Here is a 22,558-nt window from a genome sequence, read left to right as displayed (position 1 = left end):
ATACACTTCATAGATATTTGCTAGTTGTGGATGTAACCGTATCCCACAATGCACTGCGGCACTGTCAGTTGCGCAGCCGAAGATCACTCCCACATCATAGCCATGGTAACCAGGGACAACAGTGCAGGCGGAGTCCAAATTGTGGGTTAAGCACAATTCTGCTCCCAGTCTAACATTGTGCTATCCATACCACATCTAGGTATGAGGTGTAGTGTGCAGTAAGGAGGCGTGGCCAGGTATGTCCGCCCTTGCCTGACATCGACCATTCCTTGAGCAATGTTGCGGCGAGCGACGAGACATAGCGGCACTGACGAGAGAGAGAGAGAGAAAGAAAAAAAATACGTACACATTATGTTTATTTACAATAAAAATACACACAGCCTTTAACACAGTTAATTAGCCCCAAAAGCGCAAACGGTGTCACACATGTCCATTGCTCCTGTCACTCAGCACCACTAAGCATAGACAGATGTTCATTTCACTGCACTCCTGATGCAATAGCATCGGGCCTATTTATAGTATATTATAATGGGTACATGTTCTGTTGGTGAAAAACAGTGATATAACACGAACGTGTAAAATAGACGTCTGAATGTGCTAGTGCGATTTTCGGGTGTGGAAACCACTGCAGCATCCACTAGTCTTGTCCATTTTTTTTGAGATAGTGTTAATGGCAGGCAGCTCCCCCCCCCCCGACCCCATGCGAAAGAGCGCATGGAGCTGCACATGGACTTAGTCACTACTGCATTTTGTGGATGTGACTGGTCCAACAATGCCAATTTTCCTCTGACCATAGCCTTAGGCAGCCTATAGAAGACAGAAGATCCTGGAATACTCAACACATTTCAGCTGTTGACCTCTCCGCACACAGCAGGACGGAAATCCCATAGAGAGACACATCCACTTCAGCTTAGTAGTGATACATTATTTTATTTGGTTGACTGATGAAGACTTAGACAACCTGCAGCTTTCCATCTGTTGCTGATCTATTCTCACTGGGACTTGTAGTTCTGCAACAGCCACAGTTTGATCAGCAACAGATGTGTTGATATTGGCTGTTAGAGCTATGATAAATTGTTAAATGCAATTGGGTAATTTTTCTTTGATGAGTTGCTCAGTCACAGTATATTGATGAGCTATCGTCAGATGGGGATCAGCTGCTACAAGCTCCTTATTCTTTTGAATAGGTGCTGATCTGCAGTACTCAGCACCGGCCACTATACCCTGAACAGAGCTGCGCATTACAGGCCCATTGCACGTTTACATATGAACAGGGCCACCATCAGGGCATTACAACCATTACAGGTGTGTGGGGCCCGGTGAAGAGGGTAATCTGGGGTAATTACTTAGCTTTATTAAGCCCCAGGCCTCCCTCTTCACCGCTCCCCAGTCACAGCCGCAGCAGAGGGGACCAGTCGTGTCAATTTGGCCCCTACACATGGCTAATTTGCATGCGAAGCCCTTCAGAGGCATCGTATTAGGGCCCTGAAAGTCCTGATGGCAGCTCTGCATACGGATGTCAATGGATCTTGTAACAGATGATCATAGGGATTTGGGTATGAGACCCCCAATGATCTGATATTCATGACCTATCTTATAGATAGGTCATCAATATAATATGACTGGACTACCACTGTAATAATACAATAAAGTGAAGGTGCTACAATTACTACAATTATTGGAAAAAAATTATTTCAAATGTAGATGTGTATCTTAAAGTAAATGGCTTCTTTTAAAAACAACTATTAATATTTTTTTGTATGTCATAAGTAAACATATCTGTTTCCTGAAACAGCGCTACACTTATGTACAGGTTGTGTGAAGTACTGCAGCTCAGCTCTATTGAAGGAAATCAAACACAACCTGTGTCTGGGTATGAAATGGGAAAGCCGCCATGTTTTTGTATTCTTGGACAATCTCTTTAAAAGGTCCAAAAACTTTGGAGAATAATTTCATAGTTGATAAGGCTAACAAAACACAGATCCATCGAGCTTATAATGTAACATGTTGATCCAGAAGAAGGCAAGAACCCAAGAGGCAAATGCTAATTACCACATATTAGGGGGGAAACACCTCCCCCGACTCCAAAAACATCAATCAGACTAGATCCCTGGAACAAGGTCCCATCACAGAATCTAGGACCCATACAGTTAGGTCCAGAAATATTTGGACAGTGACACAAGTTTTGTTATTTTAGCTGTTTACAAAAACATGTTCAGAAATACAATTATATATATAATATGGGCTGAAAGTGCACTCCCAGCTGCAATATGAGAGTTTTCACATCCAAATCGGAGAAAGGGTTTAGGAATCATAGCTCTGTAATGCATAGCCTCCTCTTTTTCAAGGGACCAAAAGTAATTGGACAAGGGACTCTAAGGGCTGCAATTAACTCTGAAGGCGTCTCCCTCATTAACCTGTAATCAATGAAGTAGTTAAAAGGTCTGGGGTTGATTACAGGTGCGTGGTTTTGCATTTGGAAGCTGTTGCTGTGACCAGACAACATGCGGTCTAAGGAACTCTCAATTGAGGTGAAGCAGAACATCCTGAGGCTGAAAAAAAAGAAAAAATCCATCAGAGAGATAGCAGACATGCTTGGAGTAGCAAAATCAACAGTCGGGTACATTCTGAGAAAAAAGGAATTGACTGGTGAGCTTGGGAACTCAAAAAGGCCTGGGCGTCCACGGATGACAACAGTGGTGGATGATCGCCGCATACTTTCTTTGGGGAAGAAGAACCCGTTCACAACATCAACTGAAGTCCAGAACACTCTCAGTGAAGTAGGTGTATCTGTCTCTAAGTCAACAGTAAAGAGAAGACTCCATGAAAGTAAATACAAAGGGTTCACATCTAGATGCAAACCATTCATCAATTCCAAAAATAGACAGGCCAGAGTTAAATTTGCTGAAAAACACCTCATGAAGCCAGCTCAGTTCTGGAAAAGTATTCTATGGACAGATGAGACCAAGATTAACCTGTACCAGAATGATGGGAAGAAAAAAGTTTGGAGAAGAAAGGGAACGGCACATGATCCAAGGTACACCACATCCTCTGTAAAACATGGTGGAGGCAACGTGATGGCATGGGCATGCATGGCTTTCAATGGCACTGGGTCACTTGTGTTTATTGATGACATAACAGCAGACAAGAGTAGCCGGATGAATTCTGAAGTGTACTGGGATATACTTTCAGCCCAGATTCAGCCAAATGCCGCAAAGTTGATCGGACGGCGCTTCATAGTACAGATGGACAATGACCCCAAGCATACAGCCAAAGCTACCCAGGAGGTCATGAGTGCAAAAAAGTGGAACATTCTGCAATGGCCAAGTCAATCACCAGATCTTAACCCAATTGAGCATGCATTTCACTTGCTCAAATCCAGACTTAAGACGGAAAGACCCACAAACAAGCAAGACCTGAAGGCTGCGGCTGTAAAGGCCTGGCAAAGCATTAAGAAGGAGGAAACCCAGCGTTTGGTGATGTCCATGGGTTCCAGACTTAAGGCAGTGATTGCCTCCAAAGGATTCGCAACAAAATATTGAAAATAAAAATATTTTGTTTGGGTTTGGTTTATTTGTCCAATTACTTTTGACCTCCTAAAATGTGGAGTGTTTGTAAAGAAATGTGTACAATTCCTACAATTTCTATCAGATATTTTTGTTCAAACCTTCAAATTAAACGTTACAATCTGCACTTGAATTCTGTTGTAGAGATTTCATTTCAAATCCAATGTGGTGGCATGCAGAGCCCAACTCGCGAAAATTGTGTCACTGTCCAAATATTTCTGGACCTAACTGTATACCGTAATATTTTATTTTTCAAAAAATGCCTTCATGCCATCCTTGAATAATATTATTATTTTGTAGTGGTTGCAGTTTTACTGATTCATATTATTGATGCAGAGCTCCGAATCCCCTATACAGACATGGAGGGAAATCATAACATTATGGTTGATTGCAGCCAAGAGTGGTAGAAGCTTACTGCATACTTGTACGTTGTGCATTCATTACCATTGTACAGAACTTTGCCGCAAAATTTCAGTGCAAATTCTGCAACTTGAATTCTACAATGATTATATGATCTGTGAATTCACCCAATGGAAATCAAAATCCATGAAGCAGGGTGTATATATATATATGTATATATATATATATATATATATATATATATATATATATATATATATATATATATATGTATATATATACATATATATATATATATATATATATATATATATATATATATATATATATATTCCTTTAAAACCACACTCAGGAGGTGTCACTTAGACAAGACCATTCCAAAGAGAAAGGTCAATGATTTTGATGACATTAGTCATCAGCTTGGTTGTGGTATTTTTTCTATTGTATAATCATTCATTGTTAAAATCAATTTTTTGTTTTTTTTGCTTCTTTAAATACTGGATAATTTCACTGAATCAAATGTGCCAGAATTTTGTTCCAAATTTCTCAAATAAAATTGAGAACATGTTTCCGTATAATCAACTCTACTTACCAATAATGAGATCATCCCCAAAGATAAAATAAGAAATATACTCTTTATTCTAGAATTGAGACATCAAGATTATAAAATCCTGAAAGGTAGAATTTACACCTACCTGAACACTCAGGCTCAAATTCACACAATGTCCTTCTAGAACTCATCTTTCAAAGAGATGAAGTTAGGTAAATTATATAAGATTTTTCTAGGATAAACATTAACTACTTATATTTAAAACGAACCTGTCACCGGATGTTTATAATACTCACCTAACGGTTGGTGCGGAGCAGACTGGTCGGATGGGCGTCTCCGTTCTCCGGGTCGGCGCATCCTCTTTTGGCTATCTTTGTCCTCCTTCTGAAGTTAGTGTGGATGACGCGTTCTACGGCATCTACACTAGCTGACATTGAGGTCCCACGCAGGTGCACTACAATACTTTTATCTGCCCTACTCAGGACCTCAATGTCGGCTTTTGTGTATGACTTAGAACGCAAAATCCTGAGTGACAACCTCCTTTTCTCCACCAGGACATTAAAAATGGGCTGTGGCTGGGTCTTCCAGCATGACAATGACCCAAAACATACAACCAATGCAACAAAGGAGTGGCTCAAAAAGAAGCACATTAAGGTCATGGACCTTAATCCCATAGAAAACTTATTGAGGGAGCTGAAGCTCCAAGTTTCCAAGCGACAGCATCAAAATCTTAATGATTTAGAGATGATCTGCAAAGAGGAGTGGACCAAAATTCCTCCTGACATGTCCGCAAACCTCATCATCAACTACAAATTACATCTGACTGCTGTGATTGCCAACAAGGGTTTTGCCACCAAGTATTAAGTCTTGTTTGCCAGAGGGATCAAATACTTAGTTCTCTCTGCAAAATGCAATTAAATTTATATAATTTATACAATGTGATTTTCTGGATTTTATTTTGGATAGTCTATCTCTCACTGTTAAAATTAATCTACCCTTAAAATTATAGACTGTTCATGTCTTTGTCAGTGGGCAAACTAACAAAATCAGCAAGGGATCAAATCATTATTTTTTTCACTGTAAGCTACAATGTCCGGCACATGAAGTAAGAGACATGGCTATATTAAGAGAACTATTCTACATTTCTAATTGGAAGTATACGCTTCATTCAATATAAATATTATTACATCTACTACAAACTAAGATAAGTTCTTGGAGATGGGAATACCCCTTTAAGATAAAGCTCACACCCGGATTAGTTTTATTCAATTTAGATCTTTCACACAAATATCTGAATAGAAGCTCAACTATTCCCCATTTTATCAGTGCCACTAGCGCCCTTACAGCAAGACACTGGAAATACACAGATCCACCTTCCATACTAAAATGGATTGAAATACTATGTCCCAAGAATGACAAAAGTATTTTAGGAGTGATACCTTTATAGCTAACCAGAAAAATTATATTAGCAAGCTTTCAGAGCATCAAGGCTTTCCGTTTTCTTTTTTCGCCATTCTTTTTCTGAGAGACGTAACTTTTTTATTTTTCAGTCAATATGGTCATGTGAGGGCTCATTTTTTGCGGAACAAGCTGTACTTTTAAATGAAACCATACGTTTTACCATATAGTGTACTGGAAAACGGCAAAAAAATTCCAAATGCAGAAAAATTGCAAAAAAACTGCGATAGCACTATTGTTTTTGAGATATTTTATTCACTGTGTTCACTATATGGTAAATCTGATGTGTGGGTGTGATGCCTCAGGTCAGTGCGAGTTCGTAGACACCAAACATGTATAGGTTTACTTTTATATAAGGGGTTAAAAAAAATCGGAAGTTTGACCGAAAAAAGTGGCACACGTTTTACGCCATATTCCGTGACCCGTAGCGTTCTAATTTTTCGGGATCTATGGCTCAGTGATGGCTTATTTTTTGCGTCCCGAGCTGACGTTTTTAACGGTACCATTTTTGTGCATATGCTATGTTTTGATCGTCTCTTATAGCATTTTGCGCAAAAGTTGTGGCGACAAAAAAACGTCGTTTTGGCGTTTGGAATTTTTTTGCCGCTACGCCATATACTGATCAGATTAATTGATTTTATATTTTGATAGATCGGGCGTTTCTGAACGCGGCGATACCAAATGTGTGTATATTTTTTATTTTTTTAACCCTTTAATTTTCAATGGGGCGAATGGGGGGTGATTTAAACTTTTAGTTTTTTTTGTTTTTTTTTATTTTTTAAAACTTTTTTTTAAACTTTTTTTTTATTTTACTAGTCCCCCTAGGGGGCTATTGCGATCAGCAGTCCAGTCGCTCTGCACTATCTGCTGATCACAGCTACACAGCTGTAAACAGCAGATACGCTCTCTTTCTCTTTTGCTGTGCCGCTGGCACAGTGAAAGTGAAAGCAATTCATGTGTAGTACAGGAGTCATCACATGACCCTGTGCTACCATGACAACTAACGGAAGTCAGGTGATCGCGTCACGTGACTTCCGGTATCGGGCGGTAAGTAAAAGTTTACCGCGATCGCGCTTATAATGGCGCTGTCACATATTGACAGCGCAATTTAAGGGGTTAAACGGCACGAGCATATAACGATTCTGCTCGTGCCTAGCAGGCACACATCTCAGCTGTGAAAATCAGCTGAAATGTGTGCCGATCGCGGCATGCTGCCGCCGGCAGACCACGGGCAGTAACATTATGACCGCTAGGACGTAATTTTACGGCCCGCGGTCGTTAGGGGGTTAAATGAATGTTACAACAACAGGACATTCATTTAAATGTTGTGATTTTGTCTCAGTAATTCATTTGTAATTCAGCCTGAAGAAGGAGCCTTGATGCTCTGAAAGCTTGCTAATATAATTTTTATGGTTAGCTATAAAGGTATCACTCCTAAAATACTTTTGTCATTCTTGGGACATAGTATTTCAATAGATTTTTCTGGTTAACACGGTACCACAATATTACCCCGTATTGCACATACTAAAATGGACCAACAAGATCAATTATATTTATAGCTTTGAAAAATTCAAATAATCACCTAAAGGGGGGACTAACTTACTGAGCAATAGGACAAATGGACCGTATTTCAGGGTTCAGATGTGTTTAAATCTGCCCTGTAGGAATTGATTACGACTATCACAACAATCCAAAACTTTAACCTTTGTTTTATTGGGAGGAATGTTTATAATTATGAATAGCTATTTATCATTGGGCAGCACGGTGATTCAATGGTTATGGCTATTGCTTTGCAGCGCTGGGTTCAAACCCATTAAGGAAAACATCTGCAAGGAGTTTGTATGTTCTCCCCGTGTTTATGTGGGTTTCCTCAGAATATTTTGGTTTCCTCCCATACTCCAAAGACATACTGATAAGAAATTTAGACTGTGAAGATAATCTCTGAAAAGTGCTGTAGAATATGATACTGCTATATAAAAACTTGCATATACTCTGTATCTTTATACTTCACAGAATGTCCGTCAGAAGTGTAGGACTTTTCTCAAGCCGTTATCAATAGCCACCTCTTTCACTCCATTCAACCCTTTCTTTCCTCTTCTCCATATTTTACTTCTATTGTTTTCTTTATTGCACTTAATTTCTTAAAGCATTTGTTTGAAAAGAGGCCTGGTAAGCGGGATTGTAAATGTTGACAAATCTATTGCAGGAGTGCACCTTTTTTTACTATGTGTATGTGTAACGGGGTGCCAGGGGTGCCTCGGGGGTTGTAGTCGTGGCCCCTTTTTCTAGCAGGCTTACCCCCGGCTCCGCCGTCACTATTGGGACAGGGGATTGTTCTGTGGGGCAGAGTGTGGTGGAAGAGAGCATACTTTCAGCCGCAGGAAGACTCTTCAGGCAGGGATCAGATAAACCAAACGACATCTTTATTGCACAGAGTTTCACAGACAGCTCAATGCACGGATTTTGCAGCGCACGGTCACAATTCCTGTCCGGGGAAATCTTTCCTTGTTGTCTCCTCTAGTGGGGATGCGCCCGGCTACTCCACTTCACCTAGGCTCCCACTCCGGCTATCACAGACTGGACCCACACCAATTCTGCTTCACCCTTGAGGACACTTCTTCTCTTCTTCCTTTCTTTCTTTCTTTCTTTCTGCCCACTCAGCTCCACACTCTGCCCCTGGCTGTTCCTTCTCCCCCGGAATCAACTGACTTCAACACACACACTTCTCTCTCTAAGCTGCCGGCTCCTCCTCTCTCCTGCCCTGTTTCTATGGGGACAGCCGTCCCACCCGGGCTCTAGGGGAAAACCCACTGCACAGTAAAAACATGTTTATTAATAACATCAACAGTAACTACCCCAGAGTGAGGTATCTTCAGGGGGAAACTGCACCTCCTTGTAAGGGGTCTGCCCACCCCTTACATTCCTCCCCTCTTTAAGCCTAAGCCTCCCGGCAAGGCTCGAACCTGTAAAACACAATTTAGCAGCAAGGCAAACTTTGGATTAAACTTTAAAACCTTCATAAACAAAGTCAACCACTGAGCGCCCAAGTTCTGCGCCCGGAGTCCCTCCTGGGAGCTCCCGGTCTTTGTAGGCAGTGTGCCCGGAGGCTTTCACAGCACTCCCGGTCTTTGTAGATAGGAGGACAAACAATAAAGTCTTCCTTAACATCACGGAGGGAGCCCCTGGCTCAGTCCAGCATCAGGCTCCTTCCGGGCTCGGTAACTTAAACATGGTTGCAAACTGTGGAACTTTTCCGGCTCTTTAACAACACCGGTCTTCAACACGAACATGTCCATCACCTCCGGTCGTTACGGGTCACTGGGGATGGTAAGCGTGCTGCCATTCGGCCCGCTGAGCCCTCACATAATCGGAAAGGGACTGACCTGGCAAGCGGCGCAGCCTCCGGAACGGTTCGTAGTTGACTGGTGGTTCTGGCGCCTCTGTCTCTGGTTTTGCCTCTTCAACCCCCGACGGGGGTGACGGGGTCGCTGAACGGGACGGACGGGGACTACCCACGACGATCACCGGGTGTGTGACCATACTCTGGTGGATCGCTAACACCGCTGGTGTCCCCTTGTCTGGGTCAGCACTCAGTCCTGTCATGACTTCTGGCGACACCGCCAGCGTGTTTCTCGGCCGGGAAATCTCAGCCAGCACCGGTCTCTGCTGTGTACGTCTCCGGTACTGACACTCTTCCCATCCGATCTCTTGCAGACCTTCCTGTAATGGCGCCGGGGACGGTGGAGATGCTGGGGAAGGTGGAGGCGGGCCTTTTTTCCCGCTCTTGTATACGCTCCACCCCCAGTCTCACACATTAAATCGACCCAGCATAGGCGACTCTTCTTTTTCTCTGTACTGCCACCCTCTCCACATGTTTCAGTAACATCTTAGGGCCAGCACCTCCCCTCTTTGGACGGCGTACTCTGTACTTCTTTTTCTTCGCCGGCCAACTCAGGGTCTTTCGTTTGGCGCCAATTCTTCGCGCGCTCGCTGTACTCGTGAAGACGGCGGCCATCTTACCGCCATCTTGTGCCTGGTCCAACGCCTTAGGCACCACTTGGTCTCCATCTTCTTGGATCGGGACCCCCTGCAGATAATCCGTATCCTGCCGACTACGCCACATGTAACGGGGTGTCAGGGGTGCCTCGGGGGTTGTAGTCGTGGCCCCTTTTTCTAGCAGGCTTACCCCCGTCTCCACCGTCACTATTGGGACAGGGGATTGTTCTGGGGGGCAGAGTGTGGTGGAAAAAAGCATACTTTCAGCCGCAGGAAGACTCTTCAGGCAGGGATCAGATAAACCAAACGACATCTTTATTGCACAGAGTTTCACAGACAGCTCAATGCACGGATTTTGCAGCGCACGGTCACAATTCCTGTCCGGGGAAATCTTTCCTTGTTGTCTCCTCTAGTGGGGATGTGCCCGGCTACTCCACTTCACCTAGGCTCCCACTCCGGCTATCACAGACTGGACCCACACAAATTCTGCTTCACCATTGAGGACACTTCTTCTCTTCTTCCCTTCTTTCTTTCTTTCTTTCTTTCTGCCCACTCAGCTCCACACTCTGCCCCTGGCTGTTCCTTCTCCCCCGTCCCGGAATCAACTGACTTCAACACACACACACTTCTCTCTAAGCTGCCGGCTCCTCCTCTCTCCTGCCCTGTTTCTATGGGGACAGCCGTCCCACCCGGGCTCTAGGGGAAAACCCACTGCACAGTAAAAACATGTTTATTAATAACATCAACAGTAACTACCCCAGAGTGAGGTATCTTCAGGGGGAAACTGCACCTCCTTGTAAGGGGTCTGCCCACCCCTTACATATGTGTCAGTTTGCCTCCCATTAAATGGCATGAGGGAAAATAGGCATCATGTCCATAGAGTTAAATGAAATCCTTCATCCATCATGAGGACCAGTTTGGTTTCTTTAATACAATTTTTAACAACTCAGGGGTTCTCCTGGTCTGATATTGATGGCCTATCCTGTAAAAATCATCAATATTCGATCAGTGGGAGTCAGATATCCGACACTATGGCAGCAGGAAGTAAACAGTTTCCAGAACCAGAACACCAGATACTCCGTGTCCTGGACATTCTATTACAGCTCAGCTACTATTTATTTCAATGGAAAAAGAGATAAAAACTGTATATTTGCATGGGGCCTATAAAATCCTAGAACACATTGCACAAACAACTCTATTAACACTATTGTACCGCCCCGCGCTCGGCTCCTGCCGAGCCGCTCGGATCCGGGCTCGTGTGTCAGTGGTTCGAGCGCCTCCGGACCGGGGGTATTGTCGCTCTGCAAGGGGGCTGGCTTCCTGAAGGGGGGAAGAATGGTGGGTCACGGCCGAGGGCGCGATCTGTTTGGTAGAGTTCCTGACGCCACCCACGGGTTGTGGTGAAGGTTAGCACCACCGTTGCTGTTTACTAGGCCCCCGGGGAAGATATTGGTGCAGCTTTTGGTGTTAACCCCTCCGTGGGCAGGGGTGGTGGCCCCGGGACCCGATTTGGTGAATGCGATGTCGGTGCTCGGCGGGGCAGGGCGGTGCGTGGCCCAAGGGCACAGTGGTACTCACTCTGACAGATACACGGGAGTCACTGGTAAACCAAAAAGATGGTGGTCGGTGCCCGCAGCCGGCTGCTTCTGGTCCCCCAACCGGGTTGGTGGTGTCCGCCTTTCTCCTACACCTTCTGTAGCTGTGGACAGCCCGTGCTTCAGCAACGGGAGTCCGCTCCCCGGCGTTATGTGTCGGGAGAGCCCGTTTGCCCGCAGACGCTGGCCCTTTGGATCTCTTGGCCTGAGCGGTGGCCGTTATCCGGAATCGGTGGGCTGTTGTCTTCAGTCAGGACTTGGGTGGGAAAGGACCTAAAGTCCAAACCTCAATCAGTTAATTAACGGGGTCCAGTAGTTTCGGGACCGCGTTTCAGGGTCTGAGTACCCCCACGTGTGCTCCGGTTTCAAGTCCGTTCCCCGGTTCTGTACCGGCGGGCCACTACCCTGTCCCAGTTACCTACGGTTCCACCGGGCTGTCTTCCCGGCTCCTGCAGACGGCCATCACTGTCTGCCTCCTAGCCAAAGTACCTGGGCTCCGACCCAGGACACTGGACAGATTTACTCCTCACACTTCCAACTCCTGAACTCCTCTCCAACCTCTCCTCAAACTCAACTCAACTCAACTACTTGGGTTTTTCCTGCCTCTGGGCCTGTGAACTTGAACTCCTAGGTGGGTGTAGCCAACCGCCTGGCCTCGCCCCCCTGGGGTGAACATCAAACCCAGAGGGAGGTGACTAGGGCTTTGTAGGTTGGCTGTTGTCACCTTATTAGGGGATGGGTGTTATGCAAGGGCCTACCTGTGATTACCTGGCTAGTCCAGGGCATCACACTATGATCACATACAGACTGCGGCGGGAACATGTGAAGACCTCATTCAGGCCTGTATTTTTCACAGCTAGAACATGTACTCATTAAAGTCTTTGGTCCTGTTCACTTGTTCGCATTTTTATTGACTGCATGTCCCTAAAAAGATCATGGCCATTTCTTATTTAAAGCGTAACAGTTGTTTTAATTTTTATTTCATAAATTAATTGTACACGAGAATTTAATCAACTTTGTGATATTTCTTTTCAGACAAATCTGCTTCTTTCTCATCCAGAATTGATCAGTCATTATCAAAATTCTCAATTCTGAGGTAAAATCTGTATTCAGTGAAGACTTTCCCATTACTGAGATAGGAGATGGCGGCTGTTACTGATGATAATCTATGTAGATAGAAGAGAGGTGGAGCTCTGCCTATAGCTCCTCTCTCTGCATCTAGCTCCTCCCTCCTCCCGTCATCAAGAAATCTCATCAGTAAACAGCCGCCATCTCCTATCTCAGTAATGGGAAAGTCTTCACTGAATACAGATTTTACCTCAGAATTGAGAATTTTGATAATAACTGATCATTTCTGGAGGACAAAGAAGCACATTTGTCTGATAAGAAATATTACAAAGTTGATTATTTTTTTTATTATTATTATTCATGATGATGATGATGATGATTATTATTATTATTATTATTATTATTAGTGTATTATTAATTTATGAAATAAAAATTAAAACGCAGGTTACGCTTTAATTCAAGGCTAAAAATCACCTATACAAGTCCATGAGTCATCACACGAATGCCTGCAGTGTAGTCTGTGTGCTGTCCGTCTTTAAAATTGCATTGGATAAGGCCGCTTTCACAATGTGTTATAACCTATGTTCATTGGTCCCTTTGGGACATCTGTCCGAACAGCCCCTGCAAAACGGGTTTGAGACACAGGCACCGACGGGGCCGTCAACTATAATGGTGAAGATGGAGTCACCGTGTGCACCTTGCACCATTTTCGGGTGTCTTTCTGAAGGCAGACACCCAGACATAGTAGACTGCATCTGGGCGTCCATCTCCACTAATCGAATACTCCCAAAAATGGTGCATGACAGACACGGTGGCTCCATCTGCACCATTATAGTCAATGGCTCCGTTGGCGCATGCATCCAAAACCCGTTTGTTTTACGGGGGGGCTTGGATGGAAACCCCAGTGGGACTAATAAACAGGGAGAGTAACACAGTCTGAAAGGGGCATAAGAGAAGCTTTGTAATTTATTTTTGTTTTTTGTTTTTTTGCTTATGGGAAAATCATTGATTAACACTAATGGTAAAATCTGATACTCCGATCACTGATGAAAATCTCATCCCAGATAATACAGAATACATATTTTTGTTTCACGTACATAAAAAAATAGACGACTGAATGAAAGTATATAAAACTAACTTTCCCTTCTAGATATTTCTGGTGGAAATCCGCAAACATACTATATATTTGGTTTACCCATAATAACTACAAAATATTGTTTCCTTTAAAAACTGTTTGAGTTTAAAAATCTATTAGAAGTAATGTGTCCTCACTATAAATGATAGCGATAAAGATATTTGATGCTGTGGAGTATTTTTTATGTCATTATGAAAGCACAAGGTCACAGAGATTACTGGAGAGACGTTATTAGGACTTTGCTTGTGGGAAATGATCCTCACAGCCAGGTGCGTTTTATCTTTATTGAATTATTAGCGTTCTGTACAACATGTGACGGTGAATCATGTCATCCACATGGCATCGTTTTCTCCAGATAAAATTGTGTATATGCCGTTAACATATGTAGAAGGCACGTGCTTAGGTATCACAGGGGCCCATAGCAGAAATTCTCATTGGACAACCCACGCACAATGGAAAAAAAATATTCAGTGGGGTCACATAAGAGCATGTATCACTACATTTCACCCCCTACAAAGTAACTTTCCTCCTATTGAGACCCTTTGTGTTTCCATGCATTAAGTTACTAGAAACTCTTTTCAATTCCCTTATAAAGTATGATGCCAACAAAAGTGCCCCCCAAACACAGTTTGATACCCCACAGTGAACTCCGACACAGTACCCTCTACACACCGTTTCATTACCCTACATTATCCCCTATGTTGCAAAGTATCATATCCCCATAGTAACCCCAACACCGTATGATGGCCCTCCATACAGTATAACATCTCTCCAAACAATATAACGACCCTTCACTCAGTGTGATGACCATTGCACAACCCTGCACAAAGTGTGATGGCCACTCCACATTGTAAAACCCCTACAAACTGTATAATTGGAGCCACACTGCCTTCCAAGGTCTTCCACATAACCGTACAAATGGAAAAATGCCCCCATAGCCTGGAAAACTATATAATGGCCCCCCTCATAGCTCTCCAAATAGTATAATGGCTCCACATAGCCCTCTAGATAGGATAATGGTCCCCACACAGCCCTCTAAATAGTATAATGGGCTGGACATAGCTCTGGAAACTGTATAGTGGGCCCTACATAGCCCTGCAAACTGTATAATGGCCCCCACTACTTGGTCCTATAGAGCCCCATTGACCCTCACATACAACTGCAAATAGTGCAATGCCCCCCATAGCCTTGTAAACTGTATAATGGCCCTATATAGTGCTACAAACTATATAATGGTCCCATCCATGGTTTTTACCTGGAATCTGTCATCTGATTCATGGAGCCCAAACCCATGGAGCCCAAACCACAGCCAGCATGGATCAGATAATGGCTGTATGATTGTAGCCAAGTGTATTTTACTCTACAAAATGGTAGAATATTTCTGAAGGTTATTGTACAGTTGCTACTTTTTTATTTTCAAAATTGTTTCTACAGTAATCTGTTGAACGCCCTATGACTCTATTGCTTTATTACCAAAAATATATTCTTTGTTGTGATTTCATTAGAATGTAAAGTGATAACTTAATTGGAAGTTTCTATTAATTTAGGTAAAATGTCCACCAGAAATACCACTACTAGAATCAGCAAATATTCTCTAGTCACTAGATTAGTTTACATTTACTTTTCCAGAACACAAAATCTAGGGGACAGAAATGAGGGACAAATGCACGTTATTTGGGGAGTGGGTAATTATAGAAGATCTGTCAGTTCTCCTAAACTGCCTTATTCCATGTGTTGTGAAAAACTGTCAATGACTCTGTGTTGAAGGAAAGCAGGACTTTGCCTATGAGGCCTGGCCGTATTATAACAACTGGTTACATAAAATATTGAAACAAATCCTAGAAAAAAATGTTATTGTTCCCTCCTCTGTTATACAGCATAGCTAGACTAAAGGGGGCTTTACACGCAACGACATCGCTAACGAGATGTCGTTGAGGTCACGGAATTCGTGATGCACATCCGGCCTCGTTAGCGACGTCATTGCGTGTGACATGTACGAGCGACCTTAAACGATCAAAAATACTCACCTAATCATTGATCGTTGACACATCATTCAAAACCCAAATATCGTTGCTGGTGCTGGACGCAGGTTGTTCGTCGTTCCTGAGGCAGCACACATCGCTACGCGTGACACTCCAGGAACGACAAACAACACCGTACCTGCGTCCTCCGGCAACAAGGTGGGCGTGACTTTAATTCGGCTGCTCTCCACCTCTCCGCTTCTATTGGACGCCTGCCGTGTGACGTCGCTGTGACGCCGCACGAACCACCCCCTTAGAAAAGAGGCAGTGTGCCGGCCGCAGTGACATCATTAGGCAGGTAAGTTCGTGTGACAGGTACTAGCGATATTGTGCGCCACAGGCAGCGATTTGCCCATGACGCACAAACGACGAGGCGGGTGCTTTCACGAGCGACATCGCTAGCGATGTAGATGTGTGTAAAGCAGCCTTAACACATGAGATCTGACAGATCCACTTTAAAGAGCCTCTGTCAGCACAGGATGACTGTTCACACCAAGTGCATACGCTTGGGGCATCATGGCGGGGATCATTTAAATGCGCCTTCCCTTCTGCTTGTTTTCCTACTATCTCTGCCATTCTCTGCCACTATGAAGCCAGAGACATCAATCAAAGTAGAGGGGAGAGTGGATATGGTACATTTAAAGGATTTTCCGTTGCATGATGAACAAGCGCCTGTGCTTGGTTTGAACAGTCATCTTGTGCTGACAGAGGCCCTTCAAACCTTTGAAAATGCTTTTTGTTATGGTTATTATCTTGTACTCGAATGGTTATTCTATGGTTATTACCTTCTATTCGAATCTCTCACCCTGTGAATCCTAATAAAAATGACCATCAAATAGTTATAACCATCAGCAGACAGGAAGAGCCTTGTTTAAATTGCTAAAATCCCAATGTTGGTCCTGTGGATCTGTACAGGCTGAGACACTCATGTATCTACCGTAGCTTTTCTCAGGAACCTTCATTAAGATTGTGTCTAATTTGAACATTGCATGCTATGAAATACTAAAGTGCAGCCACTGAATCCAATCATGTATATTAGCCCAAATCCTTCAGATTAATATGTCATATAAACATCTTATGCTGGCTCTTAATACTTAATTTGGAACCAGTGCAGACCTGTCATCCCTGTTTTCTCAGATGTATCGGGTTTATAATTTAACTGCAAGTTAATCTTCACAAAATTTCATTTAGGGCATCTGAGGATAACAACTTTGTTAACTATAATGGTTTGCAGCGTATATAACATAAACATGAAAGCCTTTAACAGTCACTACATGGCAAAAGCTATAACGTAACCTAATTCAAGGATGTACATAGCAGGGAGGCAGACAATTCTGATGCCCCATATACAGTGAATGCAACAGCACTGCACATGGGTGATAACGGCTTCTTTTAAATAGAGGACATGGACAGACAGAAGGAAGGAAGGGAGGAAGAAAGGAAGGAAGGAAGGAAGGGAAAGGGAATGAAGGAAGTAAGGAAGGGAAAGGGAATGAAGGAAGTAAGGAAGGGAAAGGGAATGAAGGAGGTAAGGAAGGGAAAGGGAATGTACTAAGTAAGGAAGGGAGGGAAAGGTAAGAAAGGAAGAAAGGGAATAAAGTGAGGAAGGAAGGGAGGGAAAGGTAAGGAAGGAAGAGAAAGGTAAGAAAGGAAGAAAGGGAATAAAGTGAGGTAGGAAGGGAGGGAAAGGTAAGGAAGGAAGGGAAAGGGAAAAAAGAAAGGGAAGGAAAGAAGGAAGGAAGTTAGGAAGGAAGGAAGAAAATGGAATAAAGGAAGGAAGAAAGTAAATAAGGAGGGATGGAAAAAGGGTGGAGGCAGGTAGAGAAGGAAGAGAAGAAGTAGAATCCTTCCCAACTGTGTGTGTATAAATAAGGGTTTAAATACATTTGATTTAGAGCCTGGTTTCTTAACCTGCGGTACATGCGTCACAGGGAAACAAATCCTTGTCCCTAATGACACTATCATCAAAGTAGACTCTTTTCAGACAGTGTATGATCACAGTCTTGTGGGTACCTTAATGTAGTTTGTTTCGGGGTACTTGGATTTGATTAAGCAGATCTGTCACCAGATTTTACCATACGCAAACTGCATTCATTATTAAATAGTTCTCTTAGATCTTATGAACCTTGTGTACTTACAATAAAAATCCATGCCAGAATAGCAATGTAATTAGTTTCAAAACTTTCCATGCCTAATGTTAAAATGAGAAAGCTAACTGCACTATGCACAACTGTTCAGCATTAAAAAAATAATTTTAAAATGGATTTTCAAAGTAAGTACACCAGTCTCATCAGGTCTATTATATCTATTTAGTAAGGCATTCAGTTAGTATTGTGAAATCTAGTGCTAGATCTGCTGTATGACCCACTGGTGTACTGTGTGGTGGAAAATGTTGATGCTGTAGTAAGGGAAATATAAGATATAAAAAGTAAACAACAGATGTTCACAATGATGAAATGTTACGTATGAGTCTGAATACAGCGATCTAAGTGCGTGTCCAATATTTTACTTTTTTCATACACTTCTCAGTAATCTTTAATGAACTTTTCAGGATATTTTTTTTAGGCTTTACTCTTTGCAGAGTCTACGGATCTTTTCTGTATAGTACGCTGCGCTTCATAGGGTCACGGACTGTGGGAATGAGGAGATAACATTGAAACGAGCGGCAACTCCTGTGCCTGAAAAGAATCCTCAATTGTATTCTGCATAACTGGAGAAATACAAGCACAAGAGACCTCACTCACCTTTGTCTATTCATTGCTCATAGTCACATACCTAGACGACTCTTGCTGTGTCCCATCCGAAGTCACAAAATCCAAAAAAGGTTCTCTTCTGTCTGTGAAAAGTTCTGCTTATGGGACCAGAGTGACATTTGTGATTGTCCAAACAAATGAAAAACAGTAGTCCTCCCACACAGGCACCGACACACAACGTGAGGATGACTGTCCTATTACTCCAAATAAGTTCTACTTCTTCCTCTCACTAACTCTCTCAAAATTAGAAACAGGGTAGGCAGAATTTCTCTCAACATAAATGCAAGTAACCTGACCTACTGCCTGAACAGCACATATTCGGAGTTAACCTCTTGTGTGCACCATGTCCTGATTGTCCAATCGCTTGGACTACAAATTTCAATGGGAGGACAATGGATGAAATGTACTCACTTATAGTGAATACCTGGTAGATATCAGTGTAGAATATTGGGGTCCTAACGGCTATCCTACTAAATGCAGTTATTATCCTAGGAGATATTCCAAAGACCCTCGTTATAGTAGCACAGACATCTTGCCATTCTCCCATTAAGAGAGATGTTTGATATTAATTTGTTTGTAGTTGACATATAATGACCCTCTTTGAAAATATGAGCATGAGGAGTACAATTGGTGGTACAGAAAATGACGACCCTAGATGAGCCGATGATTGGTTCCCTTAATTTGTTCCCCTTCTGCTATTTCACAGACGTGAATATTTCAGATACTTTATGGTAGAGCTACATAGAGATCTTTTTGTAGGGAAATCACATAGTAACTATTGAACTACAGCTCTAGTCTATTGGATGCATACGTGGATGCGTGATCGTTAAGATTAAAAAGTCACACTACACACTAACAGAAATCTCCAAGAAAAGTCAGTTAACTCACATAAAATCACTTAATATACACCTCTTATTCTCTTATTGACTTCTGTTATAACTTACTTATTTCGTTGGACAGTCATTTTGTGAACAGCAGCAGGGAATGTTCAAATATACAGTTAAAGCAAGCCAGTAATGGGATCATGCTGCCTGAACGACGGACAGCTTGAAATGGACAGATCCCATTATCACATACAGCTGTGTTTTACTCTAAAGTCCTGAGGCATTTAGAGAACAAAGTGTTTAAAAAGTAGCCAGGAATGTGAAGAAGAGTCATGAAGGCGGCTCCCTGCTGGTTTCTTCCCACCTGTCTTAGCGTGATTGACAGATCTCTCCATTTTGTGGATATATGTGTATAAAGTACATATGTGCATATATTTACATATATATATATATATATATATAAAAAAAACCTGTATGTATATACAGTATATATATATATATATATATATATATATATATACAGTCATGACCAAAAGTGTGGTCAGCCATGAAATTATTCCAGGGGAAGTATGTTTCCTAGTAAATTATTGCAACAACACATGTTTTATCATGCACATGTTTATTTACTTTGTGTGTATTGCAACAACACAAAAAAAAAAGTAAATTGGACATAATTTCACACTAAACTCCAAAAATTAGCAGGACAAAATTGTTGGTAATTGTTGCAAACTGCTCCAGGTCTCTCATATGTGAAGGTGCCTTCTCCCAACAGCAATTTTAAGATCTCTGTACAGGTGTTCAATAGTATTTAGATTTGAACTCATTGCTGGCCACTTCAGAACTCTCCAGCACTTTGTTTCCATCCACTTCTTCTTAAAGTATATTTGGGATCATTGTCCTGCTCGATGACCCATGCCCTAGGATGCAACCCTAGCTTTCTGACACTGGGCACGACATTGCAAAAAATCCATTGATGATCTTCAGATTTCATGCTGCCTTGCATCCTTACAGTCAAGGCACCGAGGGCCAGAGGCAGCAAAACAACCCCAAAACATATTTGAATCTTTGAAACTCCTCCATATTTAACAGTAGGTTCTGTGCTCTTTTCTTTGTAGGCCTCATTCCATTTTTCGTAAACAGTGGAAGGATGTATTTTACCAAAAAGCTTTATCTTGGTCTCATCTGTCTACAAGTTGCCAGATATATTTTGGCTTACATAAATTTTGGCAAACTGCAGTCTAGCTTTTTTTATGTCTCTGGGCCAGCAGTGGGGACCTCCTCGGTCTCTTGCCAAAGCATTTCATTCAAATGTTGACAGTTAGTTTGCACTGACACTGATGCACCTGAGCCTGCAGTTCAGCTTGAATTTCTTTGGAACTTAATTTGGGCGGCTTATCCACCATCCGGACTATCCTGCATTGCAACCTTTCATCAATGTCTTTCTGCCATCAACGTCCAGAGAGATTAGCTACAATGTCATGGGTTGTAAATGTCTTGATTATGTTGCGCATTGTGGACAAAGGAACATCAAGATGTATGGAGATGGACTTTAACCTAGAGATTGCTGATATTTTTCAGGTCCTCAGACAGTTCTCTTCTGCTCGTGCGTACCTTCCCACCAACTAGTTTTCAATTACCACTCTCTCTTTCTTGATTGGCTGCTATGGGTTTGCAGGAGCCAGAGGATGGTAAACATAGATGGAATCAAGTAGGTTAGAATGTGCACTCAAATGTTTGGGCATGCCAAAGGTACACTGAGTATCTGTGCTTGGTTTGAAAAGTCATTTTTTGCTAATGGATTCCCTTTAAAAAAGGAAATATGGTAGCCCATTCCTGTCTTTTCCCTGATCAATTCAGCATAAATAGTCACAACGCTTATACGGTTGAAAACAGACAAATGTCCATCAACCTAGGGATGAGAAAGGATTAAAGGATAGAAATATGTATAACTAAAATGCAGAAATTGATCTGCCACAGAATAGCTGAGCTTTTCCCTCCTGATTCCAGTTGTCTATCCACTAGACTAAACATACACATATGCAATCATGGCCGAAAACTGTTCCTTGCATTTGAATGAACTGAAATTCTATGGCAGGAGACCCAGGAGAACCATTCTGCTGACACAGAAAAATAAAAAAGCTAGACTTTAGTTTGCCAAAGTGTACTTGAGTCAGCCAAAATTCTTGGCAAAGTGACTAGTGGACAGATGAGACCAATATAGAGCTTTGTGGTGAAGCACATCATTCTACTGTTTACCGAAAATGGAATAAGGCCTACAAAGAAAAGAACACAGCACCTACAGTCAAATTTGGTGGAGGTTCAAAAATGTTTTGGGGTTGTTTTGCTGCCTCTGGCACCAGGTGACTTGACTGTGTGTAAGGCATCATGAAATCTGAAGAGTACCAAAGGATTTTTGTTTGCTATGTATTACATATCGTCAGAAAGCTGAGTTTGTGTCCTAGGTTCCAGCAGGAAAATGACCCCAAACATACTCCAAGAAGCCCCCAGAAACAGATGGAAACAAACTGCTGGAGAGTTTTGAAGTGACAGCTATGGGTCTGGATCTAAATCCCATTGAACACCTGTGGAGAGATCTTAAAATTGCTGTTAGTAGAAGGCGCCCTGCAAATATGAGAGGCCTGGAGCAGTTTGCAAAAGAAGAGTGGTCCAAAATTCCAGTTGATGGGTGTAAGAAACTTGTTGATGGTTATAGGAAGTGATTGATTGCAGTTATTTATTCCAAAAGGTGTGCAACCAAATAATAAACTGAGAGTATCATCAATTATGTGTAGCCCAGTCTTGTTATTTTTGTGAAATTATATCCAATTTGCATATTTTTCCTATGATTTTTTTTGTGTTGTTCCAATACAAAGGAAATAAACATGTGTATAGCAAGATGTACAATTACAATAATTTTCTGGAAGAAATAATTCATTTTCTGGAACAATTTCAAGGGTGCTAACACTTTATAGCATGATTATATATTCTGGTGAAAATTAATTGTAGTAAGGGAAGAATTAATTAAGCCAGACAACTATAATTTATGACTCCAGTCTTTATACAGGTACATGGGTGACTTTGAACAGCTCATTAGTATTTGCCTTCACTTACAATCCAAAATACAACATATACTGTATAATCTTCTGCTCATCTCTGAGAGTCCAGGCACCTCTAAGATACAAACAACTTACCATTAGGGTTCATTCACTCAACAGCACTGTGTGTTTGTGGA

The 22,558-nt window shown here is 42.2% G+C and overlaps 1 protein-coding gene across 1 annotated transcript in view; it reads right to left on the bottom strand.

Moving 5' to 3' along the window:
• Nucleotides 1-18,706, bottom strand: part of ANPEP (alanyl aminopeptidase, membrane) — a 151,838-nt gene extending 133,132 nt beyond the window's left edge. Inside the window, exon 1 of the mRNA XM_075345914.1 lies at nt 18,494-18,706. The gene's annotated coding sequence lies outside the window, so the exon portion shown is untranslated. The remainder of the gene's footprint in view (nt 1-18,493) is intronic.
• Between the last annotated feature and the right edge of the window lie 3,852 nt (nt 18,707-22,558).

Source organism: Anomaloglossus baeobatrachus, chromosome 4, assembly GCF_048569485.1.
Source record: "Anomaloglossus baeobatrachus isolate aAnoBae1 chromosome 4, aAnoBae1.hap1, whole genome shotgun sequence".
Taxonomy (NCBI): Eukaryota; Metazoa; Chordata; class Amphibia; order Anura; family Aromobatidae; genus Anomaloglossus; species Anomaloglossus baeobatrachus.
The sequence above is the reverse complement of the archived record's forward strand: the minus strand, read 5'-3'. Positions and strand labels throughout refer to the sequence as shown.